Genomic DNA, 7,185 nt, shown 5'->3' with positions numbered 1-7,185 from the left:
GTTTGTTATATTGTAGAGAATAATCTTATATAAGAAGAATTAACTATTAATGATTTTAAATTAAAAAAAAAAAAATAGGCTTTTAACTTATAATAAAGGAAATGACCTGGGCAGAATAGCCTGGAAAAGAAACTTTAAATTAATGTGAGGAAGAAATTATAATTGAAAATGTCCTTGAGGACGGCTAAAATGGCCGAAACGTTGGACTGGTGAAAAATAAAAAGTGTTGAGACAAAAAAGAATAGAAATTTTTTGATTTATTTAATAAATAATAATATATCAGAATAATCTATCGAATATAATTAGAAATTCGACAGTTAGATGTGTTAAAAAAATTAATTTAAAAAATAAATGTTTTCTTTTACATCCCCAGTAATTTTTTTACAAGGGATACAATTTTTTTAAACTATAAGATTGTTCATCTATAAATGAAAAAAGAGTATAATTAAAAATAAAAGAACAAAATCAATGGATTAATTTAAAGCGTGATAAAAAAAAAATTAGTTTACCAACAAAATTCGTATTATACATATTTCTACTATTAATTAAATTAGTTTTACAAAACCAAATGATGTATACAATAAATATAATGTATTTATAATTCCAACAAAATCATGAACATTTTCATAGGAATTAGATTACACGATATCGAAAATGTGTTAAAATTTCCACGGTCATTACAATCGCTTACCTATAGATTGGGAAAGTTAAAAATGTCCTTTACACACGCGAGCTTTCATTTGAAAACAAAAATGTTTATGGCCTTTTGAGTTTTATAAAAAAAAAAGTATCTTTTAGTTTGGATTACTGGGTGGCTGTACCCCTCAACACCGGACAACTTGATATTTTCCCAAGTTTGGGACAGACCAATCCTATTTATTAATAGTACTTTGGGTAATGCAATATCATTTTTTTTGAATTGACCCGAAATAGGATGGGGCGGTGTGTGCTAAATTGTATCTGCAGATGTAGTGTTGAAGAAAAAGCATAGTGGAATATTATAAGAATACTGAAACTGTATATAAGAATATTAACTTATGAATAAAAAAGAAAACAATATAGATATGAAAATCAATTTAATAAATACATGTGCAAATTTTAAAAGTATTTATAATTGAAGTAATACAAAAAATAAAGAAAAACGTATATGTGATTAGACAAAATGTATATGAAAAAATGAACCTTCAAATTGAAAAACATTGTATAATTCCATAAAATCGTTCTTAGCATTTTCAAATATTGATTCATTAGATGTTTCATTTAGCATTAAATAAATAGTGAAGGGAAAAATGTAAATTTTAGCAAACTGTTATGTTTTTGTGGTAAGTGAAAGCAGGAATTGGAAATATAAATCGATATTTTGTTTCCAATATTCGATATTTTGATATCGCGACTGAAAATTTCGGAATAACACTATTTTCCTTCGATATTTGGCCCCCATATAAAAAAAAAAAAGCCAAATTTAAAATATACATATATATGTATAAAATAGATGAGCAAACAAAAAATCAGAAGTAATTTGCTCTCAAAAAGCAATCACACACCCCAATAATTTTTATATGTAAATCATTTTCGACAGCAACAAAAAAATCAATAAATATTAATAATATCAAGAAATACCGAGCAATAATATTGAATTAAAATATCAATGAAGCTGATGTAAAAAAAAATTATAATATACTTTAAGGAAACATTATAAGTAATTATAATATTATCGATATCAATATCAATTTAATTATTTAATTTCAAAACTTTCCTACATATAATATAACCTACATACATTTTTTTAAATTTTTGCTATTTAAATATTGATGTTTCGGAATGTCAATATTTTAGTGACAATATAATTTCAAAGTCGATATTATTAACGGATATCGATATTGTAAGTATATAAGTGAAAGTGAAAATCAATAATTCTTTTATATTTCGGTCAAGAACTACAAAAAAATTTACAAAAACCTTCACTAAAATACTTAACTACTACACTGTCTGTTTTCTAGTCCACAAAGCGAATGAAACCTATAGGTTACATTATTGTAAGGACTAGGTAACCGTTAGGTACACAATAGCCTTTAACGGGACATCTTAATTGTTTATTTTTGTATTACATTATATTGCAAAGTTAATCCTTTTGTTAATATTGCAAAGGGTTAACGGTTTAGTTTGACTAAGGTTATTTCTATTGAAATCTGTTATACACATCTTAAATACAAATAATTCATAACTCGTATTTTTTGTTCTTCGAATAGTTGAAGCAAGATTTTCAGCTGGAAAGTATCCATCGACTCACAACCATAAAAAAGAACTGTAGATTGAGAATTTTATTTTATTTGCTGGTCAGATCATACCAGTGGAGGGGCCGTTGTAGCCGAAAGAGTCAAGGCATTACTTGACCAACTTGACTTTTATTTCGTGGTGGCCCCAAGGATGAAAATGGATCCTCCCACTCTAGTTAGATAATAGATTGATTACATTTATCTATACCTATACAGGAGAGGGGAGAATGTCCCCTACTCCCTCCTCGTATGTCAGAAATTACCAGATAGGAGTCATGAAAAATGGCTTAAATGACAAAGTTAATAATAAATAATTCAAAAACTATTGAAAACTTAATATTATGATTAGTTTATATTTAATTTTATTAGGAATAATGTTTCTAAAACTGGCCAAACAGACAAAAATTATGAAAGATGGTCCTTGGAGTTAGCAGAACAGTGCCTTACCACTGAGCTACACACTCCATTCACACTAAAATATTTATTTAAATCTCATATATTGTCTTGTCAAAGAAGAAATAGAAATATATGACAGGAAGATACAAACTCATGGTGATCCTCATCAACATTCTGTGAATTTATTTTGCTAAATATCTAAGGATGTTTAGGTTTCTTAAACTGTTAAGAAAGCCAATATGGCAGGCGTACTATTGTGTTAAAGTGATAGAAACAATTGGATGGTTAACAGTTGAAATTTGTACCTACAAAAAAAATGGGGATAATTTTAGGAAAATCTTTTTTTGATTTTTCGTATTACATAAAAGGAAGATGTTCCCAGGGCGGTTAAAGAAAGAACTCGAGTAGTAATTAAACTATTCGATGTGAGCCTACGTTTCGCCTCACCTTGCACATAAAAACACTAAATTATGGTAACACAGTAAGAAAATAGAATAGAAAATTCATTATCTTATTTTGTAGTTGTATCCTTTCTTGCTCTGATGAAGCCCAGCAAAGTTGGGCGAAACGTTGGCTTACAATAGTTAAATTACTATTAGAGTTGTTTTTTTTTCACAGAACACGGACCATATTTCTTTTATATATTACATACGGGCAATCCACGATCTTTCAATAATCACTCTCATTTTTGCCTTTTATAAATACCTTCAAATCTTTATCACTTTAAGACAATATTACGCTTGTCCTATTGACTTTCTTAATGGTTTAGAAAACCTAAACATCCAGAAATATATGCAAACTAAATTCAAAAAATATTATTGTATTAGTAAATGTATAAGTGGCTAGCTCAATGATACAATATCATACCTCAAATATTTTATAATACTAATATTAATTTATAATTAATATTTTTATATTACAACCACTATGTCGAATCATATTTAGAAACAATTATTTCTATCAATAAATATCACATAATTTTATTATGTTGTTACATTTTAATAAATTTCTAAAATAATGGTAATCTACTTAAAAAATAATACATTTTTATTTTACCTATAGAAACACTTAAAATATTTAACACTTTATCCAATTTGCTATTGCCTTTTCATCAACAAAACCTACCTTCACAAGTTTTGGAATCTTTCATTGATTTCAAGTATTATAATATATAATATTTTTACTTTGTGTCGATTATATCAATTAGGAAAAAATAATTATATTTATAGTTGTATATACTGTATTAACATATATTTAGTAATAACTGTTTTATTAGAAGTTTATTTAAGTTGTTGTACAGATAGCGGGTGGCTCAGACCTAGATAGTGGTAAGGCACTGTGCTACTAACTCCAAGGACTCGGCTTCGAATCCGTCTCAGACAGATAATTATTTTCTGTTATACTGTAGCCGTGAGTCAGCCCTGTGGATTTGAGAGCTTTCTGAGGTCCACCCAGCCTCATAAAGTAGTTACACTTAATGGGCAAAAATCTGGCAATCAAGCGTGATTTCAACCAAATGAATTCCTTGCACAACCGTCGGCCAAGTAACTTCCTTACAAAGTAATGCGACCTTGACGCTCGTGGGTTGTAGAGGAACAATTTCTTTTTTTTTAAAAATATAAATGTGAAGGTCAAATGTGGAAACAAATTAAGGAATATATATTAGAAAAACGGAGCTTATTTAAAACTATAATAAGAGTTCATAAAATATAAAAATGCTCCTCTGATAAAATTTTCAACAGATATTTTAAATGTAAATTTTCTTAAATAATAATTCATCAAAAACGTAGATCACATAAAGATTAATTAAATCATAAATATGTGTTTTAATTATAGGCATACAAATTATGCCAATAAATAAAATCAAAGTTAATGGTAGTCGATTTCTATATCGACTTTCACTAATCGAACATTGGCAGACAAAGCTTGGTATTCATGAGGATTGAATCGATTAGGAATTCTTCCCTTCGATATCTCTTAATCAGGGGTTTGGACCTGGGCCAATTTGCGTCACAAAAGGTTCATTCTCTTCTTCTTCTTGCAACAACTGTCATTCACTACCTTCTCAGGTGTAATTCTGTATACAGGGTGTGTGTGTGTGTTTGTGTGTGTCTGTGCGTTTGGGTGCATGCGTGTGTACGTGTAATACCATGCCCTAAGGTCGAAAAATAGTTTTTTTAGAAAAAATAAATACTACTGAAATTCAAAACCAAAATATACAAGATACAAATTAATATTAATAAGTAGGAGTATTACGAATGCCTAACATCTCTGTGTTCTACATAGGAGGAGGAAATGCGTTTTTTTTTTTTGTTTACCCATATCCAAACCGTTCATTCTAATCGGTTTGTTTATTAGTGTTTTGTATTTTATCTATTTATTCTTATTATTTATGAGGTTGGAATAAGACTACTAAAATTATAAAAATAGCTTACGGTAGAGAATCGCTGCTTTGTCGGTGAGAGGCAGATATTCACCAAACTATGCAACAGTTATTCGACACGGCGTTCACGAACGAGAGGCGAAGAGCACTTAAGCCTCGATATATCAGCGAGATCCCATTTCAATGTGACATGTTTAGGCGCCATTTTAGGGAATTGTATGGCACTTAGAGACCCCCACCAATCCGATCTGTATTGCGGCGATCCTTTGAGAAATGGCTCATATTCCAGCCTACCTATAATAATATTATGCCGTATAATATTATATATATTGGGTCTTTCCGAGAAGCCAATTTCGATGTATCTGCGGTAATGTCATAAATTGGTATTTACAACTAAAATACATCATAAAATTAATAAAATATGAGAAGAAGATGGTCAGAGTGCGGTCAGCGAAAATACAGAAATAAACAAAAGTTATTTATTTGTGCGTATTCGTTGTACGTTTCGACCTAATTTTAGGCCTTCATCAGGGATGAAAAACAAAACGAGATAACAGCTTTACTTCAGAGACCATAAAAATATTAAGAAAGCAACAGTAAATAAAATAAATATTAAGTAATATTTTCTATATATTTTAATGGTCTGACTGTGTGTGCTATGCTAGGTACTATGCACCTCCTAACATCTAATATTCTTGAACGAAAGTTGAATTTATAGGTTATGTTGTACAATTTCTGTGAATGTTTATCATTTACCTTATCATCTTATTGCGCTGATATTTAAGTTTCTTTTCATTTTGACTATCTTTTTTTTTTTTATTTATTGCTATTTATAACTGTGCATTATAATACATTAAGTAAATTTGATCTTTGTTAAAATAGAGTGTTACAGGCCTGTAAAGAAACTACCCATTAATAGCATTCTAATGACATTTTACATTAGCAGGTCTCCTGGCCATCTTCTTTTCAAGCGCCTCGGAGGATCGTCCGGAATAAAAGAGGAAGCAAGATTAGAAACTAATGGGTTTGATTGATTAGAGAGTTTGTAATGGAAGGATTGATATCTGGTTCGGGCTAGATCTGTCACATATGGAACATTAAGGTCTTTTAATAGATTATTTTATTTATAGCAAAGCAAGAAGCATTGAGGATTTTACGAAGGATTTTGGATTTTAAGGATTGGGTACGAGCGGAATTCAAAGGTTTAGTGGAGCCCCAAAGCTCAACTCCATATGTCCAAATTGGCCTTATTACAACCATGTAGATCAGTCTTTTGTAATGTGTTGGAAGTTTAGACCGTTTGTCTAGTAAGTGCTGTAATAGTCGAAATCGACCTGCAGTTTCCTATCTTTTCAGTCTTGTGTGAGAATTTCAGATTACTGATTAAAATCCTAGAACGTAAAATGAATTTATAAATTATCTAGTACTATTTATATGAATTATTATCATTTATCAACAATACAAACGATTTTTTTTTTTACTGTTGATATAAGACGAATATAAGAGGTGCTATATTCGTTCCACATTCATATTACCTTAAAGTTTTATTCCTCCTTGAATCAATCGGTGAAACTTCATTAAGTTATTTCATGGTGAATCTACAAGTTTGCTACTTGCCTCTAATTGCAGACTTGTTCAAATGCTTGGTAAACAAAGGAAGCAAAAACGACACGCTTGTTTTATTCGTTTGAATTTTTTCAACTATTACTTTCGATTTAATCTAGTTTCATTATAAAAAGGTACTAAAAATGATAGATGAAATGAAACTTAACGTATGCAATGCAGGTTTTAGAAGATAAAAATTCAAATAGTATTAAATAACCTATAAATTTAACCTACGTTCTAGAATTTTTATTATAAATTATTTAATATTATTACCTAGACATAAATGTCCTTATAAATAAATATTTGCGCTATGTTAAATCAAAAAATAAACTGCTAAAGTTAGTTACTATGATTTGAAACAATGTATTTTCCGGTGTAAACATGCTGTCGATTCGGTAATCAATAAAAAGTTAAAATATTTAAAATAAGAGTTAATTATTGAATACGAAAGTTGAGAAAGGTCATTAATAAATTAAAACGAAGAACACAAGTACTCATCTGTTGGCAGTTATACTATTATATATA

General features: G+C 29.2%; 1 protein-coding gene across 1 annotated transcript in view; it reads right to left on the bottom strand.

Annotated features, from left to right (window-relative positions):
- The window catches only part of LOC106681366 (neuron navigator 3), a 201,052-nt gene that overhangs the window by 127,546 nt on the left and 66,321 nt on the right, over positions 1–7,185 (bottom strand). The window lies entirely within an intron of this gene.

Source organism: Halyomorpha halys, unplaced genomic scaffold (genome assembly GCF_000696795.3).
Source record: "Halyomorpha halys isolate HHAL.00 unplaced genomic scaffold, Hhal_1.1 Scaffold331.1, whole genome shotgun sequence".
Lineage (NCBI taxonomy): Eukaryota > Metazoa > Arthropoda > Insecta > Hemiptera > Pentatomidae > Halyomorpha > Halyomorpha halys.
This window is presented reverse-complemented; position numbering and strand designations above follow the sequence as displayed.